This window comes from Diabrotica virgifera, chromosome 1 (genome assembly GCF_917563875.1).
Source record: "Diabrotica virgifera virgifera chromosome 1, PGI_DIABVI_V3a".
Lineage (NCBI taxonomy): Eukaryota > Metazoa > Arthropoda > Insecta > Coleoptera > Chrysomelidae > Diabrotica > Diabrotica virgifera.
Genome location: NC_065443.1, coordinates 174471251 through 174493276, shown reverse-complemented (window position 1 = coordinate 174493276; position 22026 = coordinate 174471251).

The following is a 22026-nucleotide window of genomic DNA, read 5'->3' as shown; positions in this document are numbered from 1 at the left end:
ATACTACAAACGCTGTGTATTAAGCGAACATTCTGTCATGGTGGGATATGCTCCAAAATATTACAAGGTAAATATATTGTCCAGGATAAAAATCACAGCAAAAGATTATTTTTAGGAATTTAATGTGTTTTTAACATTAAGTGCTGTATAGAGGAATATTCTCGTGTGGAGATCTTCCAAACCAGAGTCTTCATTTGGTTTTTCCATAGTGTTGGAAATCTTCCTCTTGGTATTCGGCGTTCTACCTTTTCTTCTACCACCAACAGTTCCATGGTCCATAGTCTGCTGCCGACTATGTTACCAAAGTAATTTAGGTAAGTATACTCGATTTACTTTTTTCAATAGACTGTCTTTTGTATGAAGCTGCTCCCGAACTGACATGTTGGTTCTGAGTTCTATGCAGAACATGCGTAGAATTCTTCTAAAAATCCACATTTCGAAGACTTCTGTGGATTTTTGAGGGTGAATGTTTTAGCTGCATATGTAGCAATGGGAAGAATAAGGACATTGACTATTCTGAGCTTAGTATTCCTTGTTATTGTTCGATCTTTCTATATCTAAATTGATCTGGCTATTGAAGTTGCAGCCATTGTTTCTTTTAGGTGCCATTTCCGCCATTTTCTGTTAGGCCACAGGTACAATTAATAGCCATTTCCGTTACTAGGTGTATTTGGGTTAGATTATTATTTACCCTATCATTATTTTTGTTTTTTTTTTCGATGTTTTCCATTTTGTGTTCCATCTCTTTTCCTATTGCACTAATAACTCATAGATATGCAAAAATTCGTGGAATAATGAACACATATAACAGGGGAAAAATGCGTCAATATTCATGAAAAAAATAGACATGACAAAGAAGAAACATTAAAGAAGCGGTGTTTATCCTACAGGATATCGATCATCAGAATAAAACAGGCTTTGGATGCAATACTACAAAGGAGAATTGTATACCAACAAGATACCAAAAATAGCGCTTAAGAAAAAATGTGTAACATAGGTCTCAATCACATACAGTTCATATGCAACACACAATACACTGAATACACACATAAATAATTTACTATGTATACATTAAAAATCCACAATTAAGAACAGTCCCAAACACAGAATCGCAAAACATATAGAAGGGAGTTCGGTCCTGGCAGGTATACTAGTTAGCGCGTACTTGTCAGCTCCAAACAAAAACAGTTATTTAGATAGTACCTAATGAGTAAAAATTTTTATTTTCGCATATATAAGTATATAAGAGTGCGTTCAACTATTGTACGTAAGTACTCTTTAAAATTATATAAACCAAGTCATTTCACTGGAATTTATTATTTATCAGAAGTCTGTTTGATACAAACAGACCAAAAAAACCCTAAACACGTTTATTCGTTATCTTTAACGACATGATAAAATCAGCTGTTGTAAGACAAGTCCGTATTTCAGGATTTACTTAGTTTTAAATAATAAAGAAAATATGTCAAATCCGACTGCCGTGACTTCTGACCACAGGAGCGCCCAAATGAAAAACACTGCTAAAACTTATTCTACTGCTTTGATTGAACAACAATTCCCAACGAAAGAACAAGCCATTGTATTCCCATCCATTGAAAACCTTAAACTTCAAGATTACCTGATTTCACTAGGAAAGTTTATCGAGCCTAAAAATATCCTATTTTCCTTAAGGCTTTCTAACAACAGAGTGTGTATGTACCTTGCAAACAAAAATGTTGAAAATTTCATGAATAATTATGGAGGGTCTATAGAAATTAATAACCAAAAAGTCCAAGCACGCAAACTAATCACTCCAGCAGAAAGACTAATTCTGTTAAACGCTTGTCCCACCATTCCGTATGCTGTATTAATTCAAGAAATTGAAAAATTGGGCCTTCAACCCATGTCTCCCATGTCATTTCTCAAGATAAGCCGGTTTGCCGGAATTCAACCACATTTATAGTTTTATACGACAAATTTTTATCACACCACCGCTTGCACCAATACCTGAATCCATATTAATGAATTATGATAACACCAACTATAGGATTTATTTTGTACAAGATTCCTTGATCTGTTTTTTCCTTGAAACAATCCAAGAATCAGTTTCTGAAAATTATAACCAAATCCCTTACTCCCAATCCTCTTCGCAACCCACACCTTCCCAAATACTTTCAACCAACCCCTCAAAAACTCCAACCTCACAACCAATTATCAATATAGGTACAACCCAGTCTACACAAAATAGCTCAAAACGCAGTTTGGATGACATTGTTACACCTCCTCTAGCGCAAGATGCTAATTCATAAAACCCAATTCTTGAACCGTTTGTTAAACCTAATGATGCTCCAGCTAAAAAACCAAAAAAAAAGTAAGGGAAAGACTCCAACTCACGTACTCATGGAACCGACCAAGGCATTCATCTTAGAGCAAAACTCTTCATTTGTTCTTGATTTTAATCAAATATCCGATCTATTTGAAAATGTTTATGGTGCACAGGACCCAGTCAGCATCATAAAAACTACACTAGCGAATTTGAAGCTTTAGTGGAAATGCTAACAGTAATAGACCCGTATTTCAAACAAAGATCCATTAAAGTTAGATGTACAAGAATAAGAAAGACTCTACTGCAGCATTTAGAGATGACTTACTTGGATACTGAGGCAAGAGAGACTGAAAGTGAGTTTTCTCAAGAATAGAATCGTGAACTTCTGTAACAATCCCAAATTTCAGTTTTATTTATTATAAATGGGCTTCTCATCAATTTTTCAGTGGAACATTAAGGGCCGGTTGTTCGAACGCTGATCAGGGATGATTATTGTCAAATGCTTAATTGCTGTCACCGGCTGCCAATGTCGACTTTGTTTGGGTTGCTGAAGACGTAATTATGGATTACAATTATGAGATTAGTTGATAAATTATGTTAATTATTGTTATGTTAATTGATTAACTAATCTCATAATTATAATCAATTATGTTTTCAGCAACCCAGTCAGGGTTGATATTGACAGTTGGTGACAGTGACTAAATGTTTGATGGTGATCATTGTTGATTGGCGTTCGAACAACCGGCCCTAAGGGTTTCTACAATAACCTTCCGATGCTCCAAATAATTCTATCCAGACACAATCCAGACATAATTTGTCTTCAGGAAAAGAACTCTCAGTGCCTAACACACCTCATTTCTTTCGATAAACATTCAACAAACCCACAGTTAATTAAATCCGCCTTCAATGATATACTTCACAACTACAAGGAGTATACACATGTATACACCGATGCATCTAAATCAAATGAAGGCGCTGGTGCTGCAGTCATAACCCCAACATCAACAAATAAATACAAACTCCCTTCAGAGTACTCCATTTACTCTGCTGAATTATACGCTCTATACCAGGCCACCCCTGCTGTCAACGCATCCAGTAATAAAAAATATATCATACTCACAGACTCTCTAAGTTCTGTACAGTCAATCCAATATGTTTACCCATCTAATCCTTTGGTCATCAAAATAAAACAAGAAGTTCATACCGCTCAACTGAATGGAAAATTATCATATTCCTCTGGATACCATCCCATATTGGAATTCAAGGAAATGAAGAGGCAGACAACGCTGCAAAAGAAGCTGCAACTAGTGATAGTGCGGAGTGTACGGAAACATTTACGAGTGCGGATGTGAAAGCGGCGGTCAAACGTAATGTGCGGTATATGTGGGAAGAAAAGTGGAAAGAGTCATCGGCCAAGCTACTTAACATTGTATACAATATCTAAAATACAAATGTAATGAAAATTATTGTTCGCTACTATTGTTTCGCTAATAGTCAATTTTGGCTGATGCGATTTTGTTAATAAAAAAAACATATAGAAATAATTCATAAACACATAATAATCAGAATTTGATTATTAGGTCACAGGGCATAAAACATCCATTCTCATGTCTTTTCAACTATAGCACGACTGTTGCCAGCAACACCATAGGTAAGTACGTCCAACCTCAATTTTTAATCTTTTATTAAACATAACTTCAGCAACAACTTGGCGGTTATATATTTTTCCACCTACCTCTACCGAAAGTATACTTTTCCGGATATGATTTTAGGGAGCAAAGTTATACTTTTCCTCCCTCGGGGGGAAAAGCATTTTTTCTCCCTAGGGAGGAAAAGTAAAAGTGATGTCATGGTATTTCATTCATGAAATATAACTTATTGACACTACAATATCTACAATGTACAATCTACAATGTACAATATCTATTTTCTATTACGTAAGTATCTATACATTTTAACGTTTATTTATAAAACACCCTGTATTTTGCAGAATGGTGAAAAACAGTAAATTGTTATTTTGATTTAACAATGCTTACATTAATAATTTGACTTATATTTGACAGTTGACGGTTATATTGTACCTACTTGTTAGCAGGCCCGCCGAGAGGGGGGTACAGCCGGTACATTTTACCGGGGCCCGACGATGTAAGGGGCCCGGCGCCGACCACACCAAAGACGTAATTTTTCCATATTTTTTGCTCCTCACTTTATGTGCATAATGCGTTTAGTTCATACTCAGCTATATTTAATATGACCTTTACCTCTATTTTGAAATATAGGGCCTAGTATTGAGGCGACTGATAATTTTGAGCCCGACGCAATATTTCGCTGTGAAATATTTAATATTGTCATAGATTGTATAATAAACAACTTAGCCAGAAGATTTAGTGCGGTAATTGAAATTCATTCGCTATTTATCATATCATTTTATGGACATTCTGAGATAAAGATAACGCCAATATTAAGAAAAAAATTGATATATTGTGCGATTTTTATAAAGAAGACGATAGAGCGATGTACAAGAAGAATATTTATGAATCTTAACTTTCTCCAATTTACTTAATAAAATTAGACATCTAAGATTGGAATCATTACTTCCTAAAGTCGTTATAGTCGCAAAAGGGAAAATATTCTTTAAGCTGGGCATTCACGGTCAATCCATTTGGAGCCACGCCAAATTGCTTCAGTCAAATGGATTGACGACAAAATCATAGCCCATTCATGACCACTCCAAACTGGTTATCATTTCGTATTTGGCGTGTTTCGGTGAAGACGCACAATGTCAGATTCCGAAGAAGAACTCAGTGTAGAATGAACGAAAAATAGACGTGAGTTTGGACATTGACGGGAGGGTGGCACGATGGCATGACGCGGTGTATCGCCACTCACGACCTCACGACCTCACGAGCAGACGGCATGATGGCTTGGCGTCAAGCAACGGCATGACGCGATGGATAAAGCGAATGGAAATCCGGATTTTGGCATCACGCCAAAAAAACAATCATGATTCAACACTCACGATCAAAATTTGACTGTATATCACCCCATTTGACGCCATGGCGTAACCGTGAATGTCAACCTTTAGTTTTCTTTCTCGCATAAACAATGCTATGATATCTACAATAAAACAGGATCGGGTAACTAGCCTAGCAACTTCGTGCATTGAGAATGATTTGGTAAAAACATGCGATTCTTCGAAAATTATAGACATCTTTGCCAATCGAAAAGCACCGGTAATGTAAATATTTTGACTATTATAAAAATATAATCAGAATTTAATAAAAGTTATATTAGACAAGGAAGGATCTGTTTTGAGGTGGCATTCGGATTTTTGCAGATAAAATTAGGTGACAACTTCAGTAATTATAACTGACTTATGCTCCTTCTCAAATATGCCCGGAACATTAATAAAAAAATTAAAATGTGTGAAAATTTCGAAAAACATCGATTTTTTTCAACTTTCACTTCTTATAAGGTTAAAACGATTCATTTTGGAACAAAGTCGTAAAGAAATAAAATAAAGATAATTGAATTTTGTATGATATACGACTGGCTTAAAATGTCTTAAGTTATTACCCTTTCTGCAAAATAGCAATAAATACAAAATAAGGGGGCAAAATAAGCATGTTTTTATTCAAAAATTTTCAACCACTTTGGTTGCACTTAGAACTTTCATAATTCGCTGAGAAAATTCTTACAACATACTTAATCTCTCTACCAAATTTCATTAAAATCGACATAATAGATTTTGCATAATAATTTTGCAATCAAATTTTTTTTTAAAAAGTTCAAATTTTTTTAAAACTTTCTGAACAAAAGTAGACCATTTAGAAGTTTGCTAATTTTTTTATATATCAAGAGGCGCTCTGCCTATTTAATACACTTCACATAATTAAAATCGGATTATTTAAGCGGCCTCAGGACTCTTTTAAATTTATAAACAATTTTTTGGCTTATGAACAAATATATTGAGGACGTTTGAATTGGAATACATTCATTTTCTCGAGAATGAGCGACTCTGGAGATAAATCCCGAAAAAGGTCGATTTTTATATTTAAATTATAATTTTTTGGCAGATATATCATACTAGTGACGTCATCCATCTGGGTGTGATGACGTAATCGATGATTTTTTTTAAATGAGAACAGGGGTCGTGTGCTAGCTTATTCAACAGATTATTCAATTCTATATTCATTAATATAGACATTAACATAATTATTTTTACAGGGTGCCCAAATTTTTTTTTAAAATAATTGAGACAAAAAGAAGAAAGTGTATAATTTATTTAATTCGAAATACATTTTACTGTTGTCCTAATATAGAAAAAAAAATGTTTATTTGATAAATAACTGAAAAATGAATTTATTCCAACTCAAACGTCCTCACTGTATTTGTTTATAAGCCAAAACATTGTTTATAACTTTAAAACAGTGCGGAGGCCGCTTAAATAATCCAATTTTAGCTCTGAGAAGTGTATTAGATGGGTACAGCGCCTCTTTATATGTAAAAAAATAGCAAACTTCTAAATGGTCTACTTTTTGTTCAGAAAGTTTTTAAAAAATTTTGACTATGTTCAAAAAATTTATATTGCATAATTATTATGCAAAATCTATTAAGTCCATTTTAATGAAATTTGGTGGACAATTTAAGTATGTTGTAAGAATTCTCTAAGCGAATTACGAAGGTTCTAAGTGCAACCAAAGTGGTTGAAAAACATTTAGTAAAAACAGGCTTATTTTGCCCCCTTTTTTTGTATTTATTGCTATTTTACAGAAAGGTTAACAATTTAAGACATTTTTAACTGGACGAATATGATACAAAATTCAATTATCTTTATTTTACTTTTCTACGACTTTTTTCCAAAATGAATCGTTTTAAAGTTATAAGCAAAGAAAGTAGAAAACAATCGATGTTTTTCGAAATTTTTATATATTTTAATTTTCGTATTAATGTTCCGCGCATATTTGAGAAGGAGCATAAGTCAATTATTATTATTGAAGCTGTCACCTAACTTTATCTGCAAAAATCCGAATGCCACCTCGCATCCAAAAATAGACGTTTTTTCTCAGATCCGTCTTGGTCTATGTTTGAAATGTTTCTTATTATTTATTATTGATAATTTTATTTTTATAAAAATTAAACAATTTTTTTCTCTCTTCACTTTTTGCCGGGGGCCCGCTCTTCACTTCTTGCCGGGGCCCACTCGTCCCTCTCGGTGGCCCTGCTTGTTAGTTTTAGTTCTAATAAATTTTGTTGGTTAGTTACATAAATAAATTAAGTAAAAATGAAAAAATTACTTGTTATTTGAGGAAGGTGGAAAAACCATATGTATAATATGGGAGTAAAGTGCCTTTTGCTCCCTTGAATGATTACTGCCATCCGCTACGCGTCTGGCAGTAAACTTCATTCTCGGGAGGAAAAGTAGCACTTTCTTACCTTGTTATACAAATCTATTTCCAACACAATATCTTTTTTCACGCATATTTTTTGAAAACGATTTCCGGAGTGAAAATCGTAACGTAAAATCTTTTTAGGTAAAAATATAATGTCATTACAATCAAATGTAGCTAATTCCATATACATAATATTCTTCAGTATTTATATTGTAGCTATTACTTATGCTTTTGATAAAAAGTTAAGTAGCCTCGAAAGCCCAAACAAGCATTAAATAGTTTTACTTAACGGCCAATCGATTACTACCAAGATATAAAAAAAGCTGACGTACTTTGGCGAACATAATTTACAAACGAAACATTAGTGAATATATTTTCTCATTATCCTGCTATAAAAATCCGAAATCATGGCCTATACCCTGCGTAGTCTCTAAAAGTATTAGACTGCAGTGATGACGTCATTCCGTCGGGCTCGAGTATCGACTCTTGCATGTACCGTAGCGCCTCTTCCTGCTGTGACTAACAACTATCGCTCAGATTGTGACCTTAACCAGAATCGTTCATATTCGCTTTCATTCATGTCTCTGGCAGACGATAAGATTAATGTGAGTTTTCCATTCCTGCGAAAATAGAAATTGATTGAACTATATTGCGTAGTTCTAAACTAACCTATGCAATATCTCTGAAGACTATAGGCTATGGTTCGCGATAATTATCTTTAGGTATTTACTCAGAACATATTTTGCATTTTATATTATTATAATATCTGCGTGTTATCCTTTCTAATTTCTTTTTTAACCCTATTTATCGCTTTATAAGCCGAATAGTAGTTGTATTTTCAAATATTATAAAATCATAGATGTTTGCCCTTAATACGTTATTTTACTACATTTTTGTTGAGTTTTGAGTTCAAAATGAAACACAAAGAAAACAAAAATTTGTTTCAAAATTTTTGATCTTTTTTATCGTAATAAAATCACAAATTTGTAAAATTAAGCCAAGTATAATATAGAATCATTAAAACCTGTTTTAACTCATTATATACAGTTACCGTACCCAGAGAAAACTTCAATCTAGAGAAACCATTTGAATTATGGGAATTAAATCATGGACTCAAGCAAAATAATAGTTCATCTCCAGGGATGGATTGTATATCATATTCTATGCTATATTTTCTACCTACAGAATACAAACTATCATTACTACAAATTTTTAACACTATATGGCAAAACAAAAATTTAATTCCCAAAGCATGGAAGGACTATATTGTATTACCTATAAAAAAACCAGGAAATCCAGATAACAAAGTTGAATCTTACAGACCTATATCTTTAAGTTCCTGTATACTAAAAACTCTAGAGAGATTAATCAAAAATCGGCTTGAATACTGGCTTGAGTCCGAAGATATCCTTCCCAAATCTCAGTACGGCTTTCGAAAATCCAGATCTACACAAGATGCTCTCACTTCCCTAGTCTCTTCTTTACAGGTCAATTTTACAAATCAGGCGTCGAGAGCTGCAGCATTTATAGATGTAACTTCAGCGTTTGATGACATCAATTTAGACATTCTTTATAAAAAATTAGTAGATCTTGGAATGCCAGTTAAAATTTCAAATTTCATTGTATCCTTGTACAAGAATAGATGGACTTACTTAAAAATAAACGAGAACCTTTTACCACCAAGGTTAACGAGTATAGGTATACGACAGGGTAGTATTTTAAGTCCACTTCTTTTTTCATTGTACAATATAGATTTAGAACACATAGTACCTCCACACTCTAATATTTTACAATTTGCAGATGATGTTGTGTTGTACACCTCCCATTCCTCTCTAGACATTTGTAGACGTCAACTTGAATTTACATTAGATTGTGTAAAAAATGATTACCATTCTCTAGGTTTATCCATATCAACGACAAAGACCGAAATTTGTTTTTTCTCCAAAAAACGCCAAATTCCTCAAGGCACCTTCAAATTAGGTAGAATAGAATTTCCGATAAAAAATTGTGTTAAATATCTTGGGACGTATTTGGATCGCAAATTGTTATGGAAGGATCAAATTCATTATATTATAAAGAAATCAGAAAATTCTATGAATATCCTTAGAGCTTTTTGTAGAACCGGTTGGGGAGCTGACCCGAATATTGCATTGCTATTCTATCGCCCAATGATTCGACCAATTTTCGACTATAGTTGTCATTTATATGGGTCTGCGTCAACAGGATATCTTAATAAAGTTGAAATCCAAAGGAATAAATGTTTGAGACTCTGTCTCGGTTACTTAAAATCTACTCCTATTACTATTATTGAGATTGAAGCTAAGGAACCACCACTTACTCTACGTAGACAGTTTTGTACAGATAAGTTTGTAGCTAGAGCTATTTCAAAAAACGTCAGCTACTTAAGGACTATTCGTAACTTGAATATATTAGATTTAAGCCACAAATATTGGTGTACTAAAAAAACCCCATATACGTTGAAAGCTATAGGAAATTGACAATGTATGAACACCAAATATACAAAAATAAAATACCTCCAATTTACACTAAACCTCCTGAAACTCTCTTTTCCAAGATAATACAAACAAATTACATGGATTCAAACCTTCCAGGCAGTATTATCAACAAAATAATTAAAGACAAGTGGCCTATGTTTCAATATATTTTTACTGACGGCTCCAAAATTCAAAATAGAACCGGAAGTGCAATATATCACTGGAATTCTGAATACAAAGAATCATGCCGATTGCCTAATGAAGCTTCAATATATACTGCCGAATTATCAGCTTTATTACTTGCGCTAAAATATATAGCCTCTGTTGATATGGACATTTTCACCGATTGTAGAAGTATTGTGGACAAACTCACTTCTATCCAATCGACGAAAAGTCTAAACCACATTGAGATAGAAATTAAGAGTCTATATTATGATATTACTTCCTCGGGCAGTTCAATTATTATTTGTTGGGTTAAAGGACATTCTGGAATATTTGGAAATGAAGAAGTCGACAAATTAGCTAAATCTGCAGCTTTAACCAAACGAAACATAAACAACATACTTCTACCAGTAACCGATAAAGATAATATCAGTAAAAACCATTGCAAACAAAATTGGCAACGTGTATATAACCAAAGTACAACGGGAATAAATTTTAGAAATTGCCAACCACTAATTCAGAATCAAATAGGCTATTTGTAAAAACAATAAACAGAATGAGGTCAAATCACGCATTAACCCCAGCATACAAACACAGCATAGGTATCAGTGATAACCCATATTGCGCCTGTGGTGGAATGGGAGATTTACAGCACCTAATATTGGAGTGTGGACAGTACAGACAAAATATTAAAGTGATGTATGAAAAGTTAATTAATCTAAATTGTCCTTTACCTGTCAATTTAAACGAAATTCTTTTTCCAAAAAATAAGCAGACGTTAAAATGTCTTTACGAATATGTAACGTCCTGTAAATTTAAATTTTAAATAGGCTTAGATAATAAAATTAAAAATTGTAAAAATATCACACAAAATTGAAAAATGTGTTCATTAATATATTATAACACCCTGTAAATTTAGATAATAAGCAGGCTTAGATATTAACTTAAAATTGTTATTGTAATACCATACAAAAAAAAACAAATAGTCTGGCTAATTGGCTATGTCAAAGCCATTAATAAATAAAAAAAAACTCATTATATTATTATCACTAAACACTTTTTCGTTTCTCACTTCTATTCTCCACTGTTTCTTGCTTTGTTTTTCACTTACCCCCAGCTTAAGCCGATTTTGTTGTGTTCTCTGGTTACTGTTTTTTTCCAGGTATTATCTGGTCGTCCCCTTTTCCTTGTCCCCTCAGGTTGATATTCGAGTGCTTGTCTTGTGATGTTACTAGGACCTTTCCTTAACGTATGACCGATCCATTTCCATTTCTTCTGTCTAATTGTTGTTATTATACTGGTTTGTTTCGTTCGTTTCCAAAATTATTCATTCGTTATTTTATTAGGCCAGTAAATTTTTAGGATCTTTCTTAAGGACCTATTTACAAAAATCTGTAGCCTCTTTGTTGTGCTTTCGTCGTGCTTCCAAGTTTCTACTCCGTAGAATAATATGCTTTTTACACAAGTATTGAATATATTAATTTTTGTTGACTCTGTTATTTCACTTGTTTGTCAGATTTTATTTAACGCATTAAAGTCGAATTGTGCCTTCGTTATTTTTGCTTGTATGTCTTCATGCATCCTCCTTTTCTTTCCATGATTGATCCCAAATAAGTGACTTTCTCTACTTCTTCAATTTCTTTGTCTTTTATTTTTATTTTATTAATTTGCTTGTTATCATTTTTTAAGATTTTTGTCTTCTCTGTATTTATCCGGAGAACAATCATGTCAGAGTACTGTGTTAGCTTATCGACTTTTGTTTGCATGTGGCTTCTGTGTTCTGTTAACAGGCACACGTCGTCAGCAAATTCGAGATCTTAAAGCTGATTAAAAAAGTTCCATCTAATGCTTGTCCGATCATCTGTTACTTTCCTCATAGTCCAGTCTACCAAGATAAGGAACAAAGTAGGAGATAATATACAACCTTGTTTAACACCGCTTTCAATAGCTATTTCTTCTGTGATCACTCCCTCGTGTTCTAGTCTAGCTTTATACCCATCATAAAACAGTTTGATCAGGTTAATAATTTTTGTTGGTAGACCATACTGTCTTAAAATTTTCCATATTTGTTCCCTATTGACTCGATCGGAAGTCTTTTTAAAGTCGATAAAACTTACATTTATGTCTTTCTGCCATTCATTAGCTTGTTCTAGAATGATTCTTAAGGTGCATAATATGTGATCTATAGTGGAACGTTTAGCATGAAAGCCTGCTTGGTTACTTCTCAGTTTCTTGTCCAATTCTTCTTTCATTCTTTCGAGCAGAATTCTTGTTAGAACCTTGAATGAGGCGCTTAATAGGGTTATTGCACGCCTATTTTTACTGTTACTCAGATCTCCCTTCTTTGGTATTTTAATTATCAGTCCCTCTTTCCATTCTTGTGGCAGTTCTTCGTTGGTCCATATTTTATTTAGAAGTTTATGTAGCATATATTTTATTTTTTGCATGAAAACTAAGCGTCGCATAAAAAAAGGAAGATAAATTTTTTTGTCACAAATTGAACGAGGAATTAAATAAAGATTTTTGGTTTGAAATATTTCAGTGGCGTACCATTTTAATCTTTAAAAAATTTCAGACTATTACCCGTACGCGCGCCAATGGTGAATATAAAATTCTTAATGGTATGTCAAGACATGCGCAATAACTATGTCTTAAAACCCACCAAATTTCATATGCACACCTCAACCGGTTTTAGAACAATAAATACATCGTGAGTTTGTAATAAAAATTGTAACACCCCGTATCTCGGAAGCAAATGAAAATCGAATAACAACATATGAATTATTTTTGATTATTTTTACGTATATTATACAGTTTTAAAGTTAAGTATTAGTGTGTCTTCCGAACAGTAAGGTTGGTTTTGTTACACGCGCTTAATTACTTTTTGCTCGAATTTAGGCGGGTAGATATTTTATTTTGGTTTGTTATTTTATAAACCCATAGTTAAGGTAAGTACAAGTTTTTTAATATTATAATGAGTAACTCTTCCGACGGGGGTACTCCCCCGTCTGGAAAAGACCCACCAGATGAGAAAGATATACAAGGCGAAATGGAAATTGATAATAAAATATATAATTTAGACAACAAATATATTTCGACAGACATCGGACCGTACTATGTTATCGTTGAACCGGTTGATCAAAAAAGTCATTTATCGGCTGTTAAAGTTGGGCACTATTTATTTAAAAATACTACTTTTAACACACTTGTTATTGACATAAAATTAGTCGGGAGAAATAAAGTAAAAATTATTTTTAAATCTTATAATATTGCTAATGCCATTATAGGACATAAATTAATAAAAGATAACAATTTGATCGCGTATATACCTATTTTTTTCAACCATAAAAAGGCAATTATCAGACAAATTGACACATTTTTATCCGAAAAGTATATAATAGAGAATATCGAACGTGAACATAAAGTTGTAGATGTAAAAAGAATGAAACGTAGGATAGTTGATTCTGATAATGAGACACAGTTTGTCCCTAGGCAAATGATCGTCTTGACGTTTTTAGGAAATAGTTTGCCAAAATTTGTTAAAATTGATTTGGTGAGATTTGCTGTTGAGCCCTACATATATCCTGTCGTGCAGTGTTTCAGGTGCCTTCGATATGGCCACACAGCCAAATACTGTAAAAGCACTACAACTAAATGTAAAAAATGTGGTCAAACCCACGATGAAAATGATGATACCGATTGCACTTCTGACATTTACTGCATATACTGTGAAAAGCATGACCATCAGTCCGTATCAAAAATTTGCCCGAAATACCAGGAACAATTAAAAATTAAAAAGATTATGTCTGAAAAAAATGTATCATTTAAAGAAGCTGAAGTTATTGTAAGAAATCCGTCTTACGCTAAAATAGTAACACATAATAATTTCGATATTTTAAATAATTTAAACAATTTCCCTGAGCTGAATGGTAATATTGACACGAACAATTCCCCCTCCACGAGTAATAAAAATTGGGTACCACGTCCTCATTACCAACAGCCGAAAAAGCGCAAAGTAAGTTCGCCCCTTTCAGTTAATAAGCCCCCTTCATTTAAACTTAAAAATACCGCTTCAAATCCTATCATTCCTAATCCACATAGAGAAGCTTTCCACTCATACAAAGAGAAATTAGAATCACAGATACTGCAGAAACTTCCATGTATTTTTGAAAATATGCTTAAAAAATTTAATTTGGTAAACCCAGATCCACTAGTTATTCAGGAAACACAAACAGAACTCAGAACAATCTTAGATACGATACAATACAGTGATAGTGATAGTGACGAAAATTATTATTAAGTAGATGATAAATATATTGCAATGGAACTGTAACTCCATTACTAAAAACAAAGCTAATCTTATTAATTTTCTAAACGATCACGCTATTAAATTTGATTTAATTATGCTTAACGAAACTTGGTTATCTCAAAAGAAAATATTTCATTTACCAACCTACAATATATTACATGTAGATCGAACTGATGGATTCGGAGGCACTGCCATACTTATTAAAGATTCCCTATGCTATCATGAAATTTCAATTCGTAAAAACTTTAATTCCAAAATAGAAGTGTGTGCAGCATATATCGATGACTTTAAGATATCCTTAGCCTTCATTTATAAAGCTCCCAACATAAAAGCAACTAAGACTGACTGGAATAATCTTTTTTCACAACTACAGGGTGATGTCATTATATGCGGTGATTTTAACTGTCATCACAATCTTTGGGGCTCTACATTAGATAACTCACAAGAAAATCGACTTGTAGAAGCTATAGAAGAAACTAACCTAATTATTTTAAACGACGGACGACCTACTAAGATAGTCAGACCTAACGAAAGACCTTCTGCCATAGATCTTACCTTTGTCTCACCTAGCCTTTTAAGTTTATCAGAATGGAATCCTCTAAATGATACACTTGGCTCAGATCATCTCCCTCTTCATATTACTATATCTCGGGAATATATCCCCACTAACAAAACACCTTCTAGAAAATGGATTGAGTCTTCAGCTGACTGGACGCTTTTTCAAAACCTAATCGAAACACAAATCTATAACAATAACAGTAATAATAACTCCTTTGATTTTTTTATGAAAGTAATAAATGATGCAGCTTCTAGGTCAATGAAATCTCGTTCAGGTAACAGTAAAAAACCTCCAAATCTTATTTGGTGGGATAATGAATGCACTTTAATTGTTAATGATACGCATACCATGAATATAAAATTACCACGAATTATGAAAATTACCTTAAGTTTAAGCATATTCAGGCCAAAGCTAAATTACTTTTTAAACAAAAGCAACAACTATGCTGGAAAAATTTTATTAACAAATTAAATAAAAATACCCCAATATCAAAAATTTGGAGTTTTATAAAAAAAATATCGAACAAAAACTCAACTTTTAAAAAACATCCTCTATCTGAAGAACTAATAAACCAAATTTTTGATATTGTAGCACCTAGTTTTGTGCCAAATATGCTTGAAGGTCCGAACAAGAAAATTTGCAGCCACTACATGGATGCACCTTTTGATATAACAGAACTTGAAGCTTCAATTAAGACCTCTAGATGTACTGCTCCGGGTAATGATTATGTTACATATGACATTATTAAAAATCTTTCCCAAGTTGCTAAAAATTTTATACTAAATATATACAATGATTGGTGGGTGAATTCAAACTATGTTGAGCATCTCAAACAAATTATTATTTGTTTAATTTTAAAACCTACTAAAGATAGAAATATGCCTTCCTCTTATCGCCCTATATCTTTAATGTCATGTATAACTAAAACGTTCGAAAGAATGATAAAAACAAGACTGGAGTGGTACATCGAGTATAACAATATCTTACCTAATACTCAATACGGTTTTAGAAGGGGATATGGTACTTTGGATGCAGTACCTCATTTAGTAAATGACATCCAGATTGCCTTTTCTGGCAACAAGTATCTAGCTTGTTTATTCCTAGATATAAAAGGGGCTTACGACTCTAAATATAAATATACTTAAACAGAAAATGGTCAAGATTGGTCTTAGCGAAACGACTGCTCTAAATATATTGCAACTATATTTTTCTAGACATGTCTATATTAGAGACCATAGAAATGTGTTACATGGTCCAAGGGTTGTTTATCATGGGTTGCCACAGGGATCCGTACTTAGTCCTATACTCTTTAATATATATTCTGCCAATATTCATTCACTATTTCATAATTCCGTAAATTGCATACAGTATGCAGAGGATATCTGTATATACACCATCCAAAATAGTTATGAAGCATGCACTGAGGCTCTTGATAATATTATGCATAAGGTAAGTACATGGACAGAAGAAACTGGTATGACCCTTTCAACAGAAAAATGCTCTATTATGTTTTTTACCAGGCATAGACTACGTGCACCAGAGCTATTAACTCTGTGTGGGCGTACCTTGTCGGTAGTTAAAGAGTTTAAGTATTTAGGTATCATTGTTGAAACCAAGTTACTATGGTCGAGTCACATACGTCACTTAATAAACAAATGTGAGAAAGGCTATAATTTGCTTAGGTATGTAACAAATCGAAGTTGGGGCGCAGCTACTGGTATAGCGTTATTGTTTTATAGAGCTTATGTGCGGTCTATCGTTGACTATGGATGTTGTTTATACGGATCTGCTTGTAACACCAATCTAAACAAAATAAACAAAGTGCAATATAAATGTCTTATAACTTGTATAGGTGGAATGATATCATCACCGGTGAAAGCAATACTGGCAGAATGTAATGAATTGCCTTTGGATTTGCGTCGGCAGCTATTATCACAAAAATATCTTTTAAAACTAAAATCCTTAGAGTCAAACATGATCAACAAATTAAGTGATATTGCAAAAGAAGATTTAACAAACCGCTTTTGGAAAATAAAGAATTCTCCTCCACTGGCAGAAGCTTTCGTTGAGACCAATGCTGATCACATTTCTTTTGGTAAAAATAAAACATTGTTTATGTATACCATACCCTATAGATCACTAATAAAACCACACAGAGTCATAATACCCAATTATACAGAATACCATCATATAAATCACAGCCTTCTAAAATCCATATTAGGTGGATTAGTCAATAAGCCATTTATATATACAGATGGATCAAAAACAAAACACGGAGTTGGTTGTGGAGTTTTTATCCAAAATACAAAACAATCATTTATGTTTAAATTACCAGCAGTATATATGTAGCATATATACTGCTGAACTTATAGCAATTTGGAAGGGCATTACTTGGTTAACATCAAATAATTTAAGAGATGGAGTAATACTAACTGATTCTAAGTCTGCATTGGAGTCAATAAAAAGCATAAAATTTGAAAGAATGAAATGTCCTATATTATGCAATTTAAAAAATTTGATAGCAGATTTAAATATAACATTTGTATGGGTCAAAGGTCATACAGGTATACTAGGTAATGAAAAAGTTGATAGTTTGGCTAAGGAAGCAGTACTTAACGGAGTTCTTTGTAATATTTATACATTACCAGACGTCTTTCATGTAATAAAAAATAAAATAAGATTAAAATGGGAACGGCAGTGGGAAAATACTGTAGAAAACTCACAAAATACCTACTTTAAAATACATCCTACCCTACCATCCCCACCTATATATACTTTCAACTACCCTACTTCAAAATTCTTTTCGGCAAGTGTTTTTCGACTTAAAAGAAATCATGGGCGATTTCCATCGCACCTTGGTAAGCTGGGCATTATACAGTCCTCGGCCTGTAGTTGTGATCAGAACTCTTACGGAGATCTAAATCATATATTTTTCGGTTGCAAAAAACATTTAAAAAAATCCAATGATTTAATTCGTACACTTATTGAAATGAAATATTTTCTTCCATTAAATCTCACACACATTTTGTTAGCTGCCAATAAAAACACCTTGGAACTTTTAGTAAATTTTATTAAAGAAAATAAAATACAAATTTAAAACGGCATAACCCACATCTCTGTAGTTATACTATAAGAAAATTCCTTTTACAACTTTCTGTGGCAAATGGACTTGATCCCATGCCATTATCTTTCCACACACACACAGTTTTAAAGTTTGGCGCGTTCCTCCCCACTCACCCTGTATACAATAGTGATAATGCGTCTAGGTTGTTTTGACCCAAATTTGACCTTAAATATGTTTTTATTATTTTTAAAGCCGAAAAAGACCGCTCACCTGACGCGTCAAATAAATTTGCAGTAAAGTTAAGATATTGGGAAAAGCCTACACATCCTGGATGATATCAAATTTTTCATAAATTGTATGTTTATTCAAATTTTGGCATAACGTTACAAAATGGGTAATTTCATTATGCAAGTTCTCTTTGGTTTCATCAACATCGTTTTTGCTTCTCTCATAAAGTATTAATTGACGTCTTGACTTCTTCTTTATCTAGAGTAAAAAAATATCTAAAAGCTGATGTCACACCCTTGTAGCATTCAATTCGCGATTCTGAAAACAGCGACAAATTTTCTAGACTCTAAATTTTCTGCGACAGCGATTTTTTTGTCGCCGCGACTACAAATCGCAAGTGGGGTACTAGCCTTACAGGCGACTGTATAATGTCAAATTGCAATTTCTGTAATCGCTTTACTTTTGAATGTTTGAAAGAGCATGTGTCTACCTATTGTTTGGGTATTGGTATTTTCGAGAATAATCTATTCTTTATCTATGCATAAATAAAAAAAAACCCTCAGAAAGAGATCGAATCAAAGTACTACAACTACAGTTGAACCAAATCAAAAAAACAGCAAGACCATTATTGGATTAAGAACCAGAACCGGATCTACAAAAAATAAGTTTTTAAATCCACTTACTATTCTTCTTTTTTTCCTTTATCCATCTTTTATTAACAATTATCATTCTAATTATACTTTAAATGGGGAATTAGTTAGTAATTACTAGTTATTCACGGATATACAATTAATATCTTAATATTTAAAGCTTGCTTCTTTTTTAATTTATATTTAACATTTACACACTAAAACTTAAATCGTTAACAGTTAATTTGAACTTTGTTATTTTGTTACTCCAACTAAATCATTGTTGAAAAATATATTGATCTATTTTTTTTCTCTTCTTTATCATGGATCAATATGTAAGAGATTTTGATTTGCCAAGTGTCGAAACATACACTATAAAAAATTTTTGTGAATGTGATGATATTCTAAAGATAAACCAATTTAACACCAACTTTAGCATACTTCACAATAATATTAGAAGCATATTTATCCAAAAATTTAGATGAATTTAGGCTACTTTTAAATGATGTTACTACAAATTTTGATGTTATTGTTTTGACTGAAACATGGAAAATTAATGATATTAATTTATTTAACATACCAGGGTATAACGTAATATATAATAAAGGGGACCTAAATCAAAATGACGGAGTCATGGCTTACATAAATTGCAAATATTCTTTCAAATGTGATATTGTAAAACTAGGACCAACAAACATTTTAAAAATAAAATTAATTATTGATAATAGCAATACAATTATGGTTCTTGCTTTTTATAGATCACCCTCTAAGGAAAATTATAACCCGAGTATTTCTCAATTTATTAATTATTTACAACATTTCTTACACAATAATACTATTAACTCTGAAAGTTGCTGCCTTTTTGTTGGAGATATCAATATTGATCTATTAGATTTAAATAATGATACCATAGAATATATAAGTACCCTAAACGAGTACGGATTTATATCCACCATAAATAACCCAACTCGAATAAAAGCTTGCTTAGATCATATGTTTATAAAATCAAAAATTAATAGTTTAGATAATATTATTCCTCTAGTAATAGAAACTGATATAACAGATCACTTTGCAATAGCGTTACAAATAGTCTTCAGTAAAAAAATTAATAAAAAGAAAAACCAATATTATACTAAAGGCATTAACTACAAGAAACTTGTGGATGATATATCTAAACAAACATGGGACTGTATTCTGAAATACAACAATCCAGATTTAGCAACAGATCAATTAATAACAATTATACAACAAAATATTGCCAAATGTACTTATTATAAAGCAAGAAATAGAAAAAACACAAAAATTACATCATGGATTACACAAGCTCTAGTAAAATCCACTAGTGAAAAAGACAGACTATATCGACTTACAAGGCTTTATTCAAATGATCACGATTTATTACAAAAATATAAAACATATAGAAATAAACTGCATTCACTTATTGACAAAACAAAACGGAATTTTTATAAAAATAAGATCCTAGAAAGTTCAAATAACAATAAAGAATTATGGAGTGTAGTACAAGATTTAAGTGGACCAAAAAAGAAAAAGTACCTATTGAGAGTCTCAAAAACCAAATGGGAGATATGTTGACTGAGCCCTCTGATATTGCAAATGAATTTAATAAGACATTTTCAGAGATGGGCAAAAGTTTGGCTGAAAAAATTAGTACTAATCCCCGCCAAGTATATGAAAATACTGTCTTAACAAACTCAATGATTTTATTACCTACAAGTACATTTGAAACAGAAACAATAATAAATGAACTAAAGTGTAAAAAGGCAACTGGTATTGACGACATTAATGCAGAATGTTTGAAAACAATTTCACCATACATACTCGAGCCATTGGTTCACATTATCAATATATGTATAGAAAAAGGAATATGGCCTAAAGCCTTCAAAACAAGAGTAGTCATACCAATATACAAAAATGAAGACAAAACTCTTGCTGCAAACTATCGACCCATATCTCTTATTCCGCATATTTTTAAAATATTTGAATTTTTATTGAAAAATAGGCTTACAGCATATATCAAAAAATATAATTTAATTTCCCCTCACCAATTTGGTTTTAAGCAAAATACTTCCACCCAAGATGCCATTTTGAATTTAACATCTAAAGCATATGAAGCACTTAACAAAAATAAAGTTTGCTTATGCGTATTTCTTGATTTGGCCAAAGCTTTTGACACTGTTAGTCACAATAACCTCTTACAAACCTTAGAGAAAATTGGTATAAGAGACAACTGTTTACAATTATTTAGAAGTTACCTCTCTGAGAGACAACTCTGTCCTGTTTAATCTATATATAAATGGATTATTTTCATTACAGAGTACAGGGCACATAATTGGGTTTGATGATGATACAGCTATTATTTATGATGTTGAGAATTGGTATGAATTAAAAACAAAAGCAGAATGTGATCTACAACTAATAAAAGAATGGTTTGACTACAAAATACTAACAATCAATTTTAAGAAAACTGTTTATCTACCAATATTTAACTCTAACTTGACCACTGATCTTTTCAAACCTCTTCAAATATCACATAATAAACAAAATTTTTATATTAAACCCGTAACAAATGTTAAATATCTAGGAGTTTTTATAGACACACATCTAAAATGGGACTTTCACATTAAATATATCATTAAAAAGCTACAGTTTATCCTGTATAAGTTTAAACATCTTAAAAGACACATACCTAATATATACCTTCGCACACTATATTACGGACTAGTAGAAAGTCATCTCCGTTATGGTATACTGGCTTGGGAAAGCGCCCTAAAAACACACATTCTCCCACTGGAAATCATACAAAGAAGATTTCTGAAAATTATTATGTCTAAACCATACACCTACTCTACAGATTGATTATA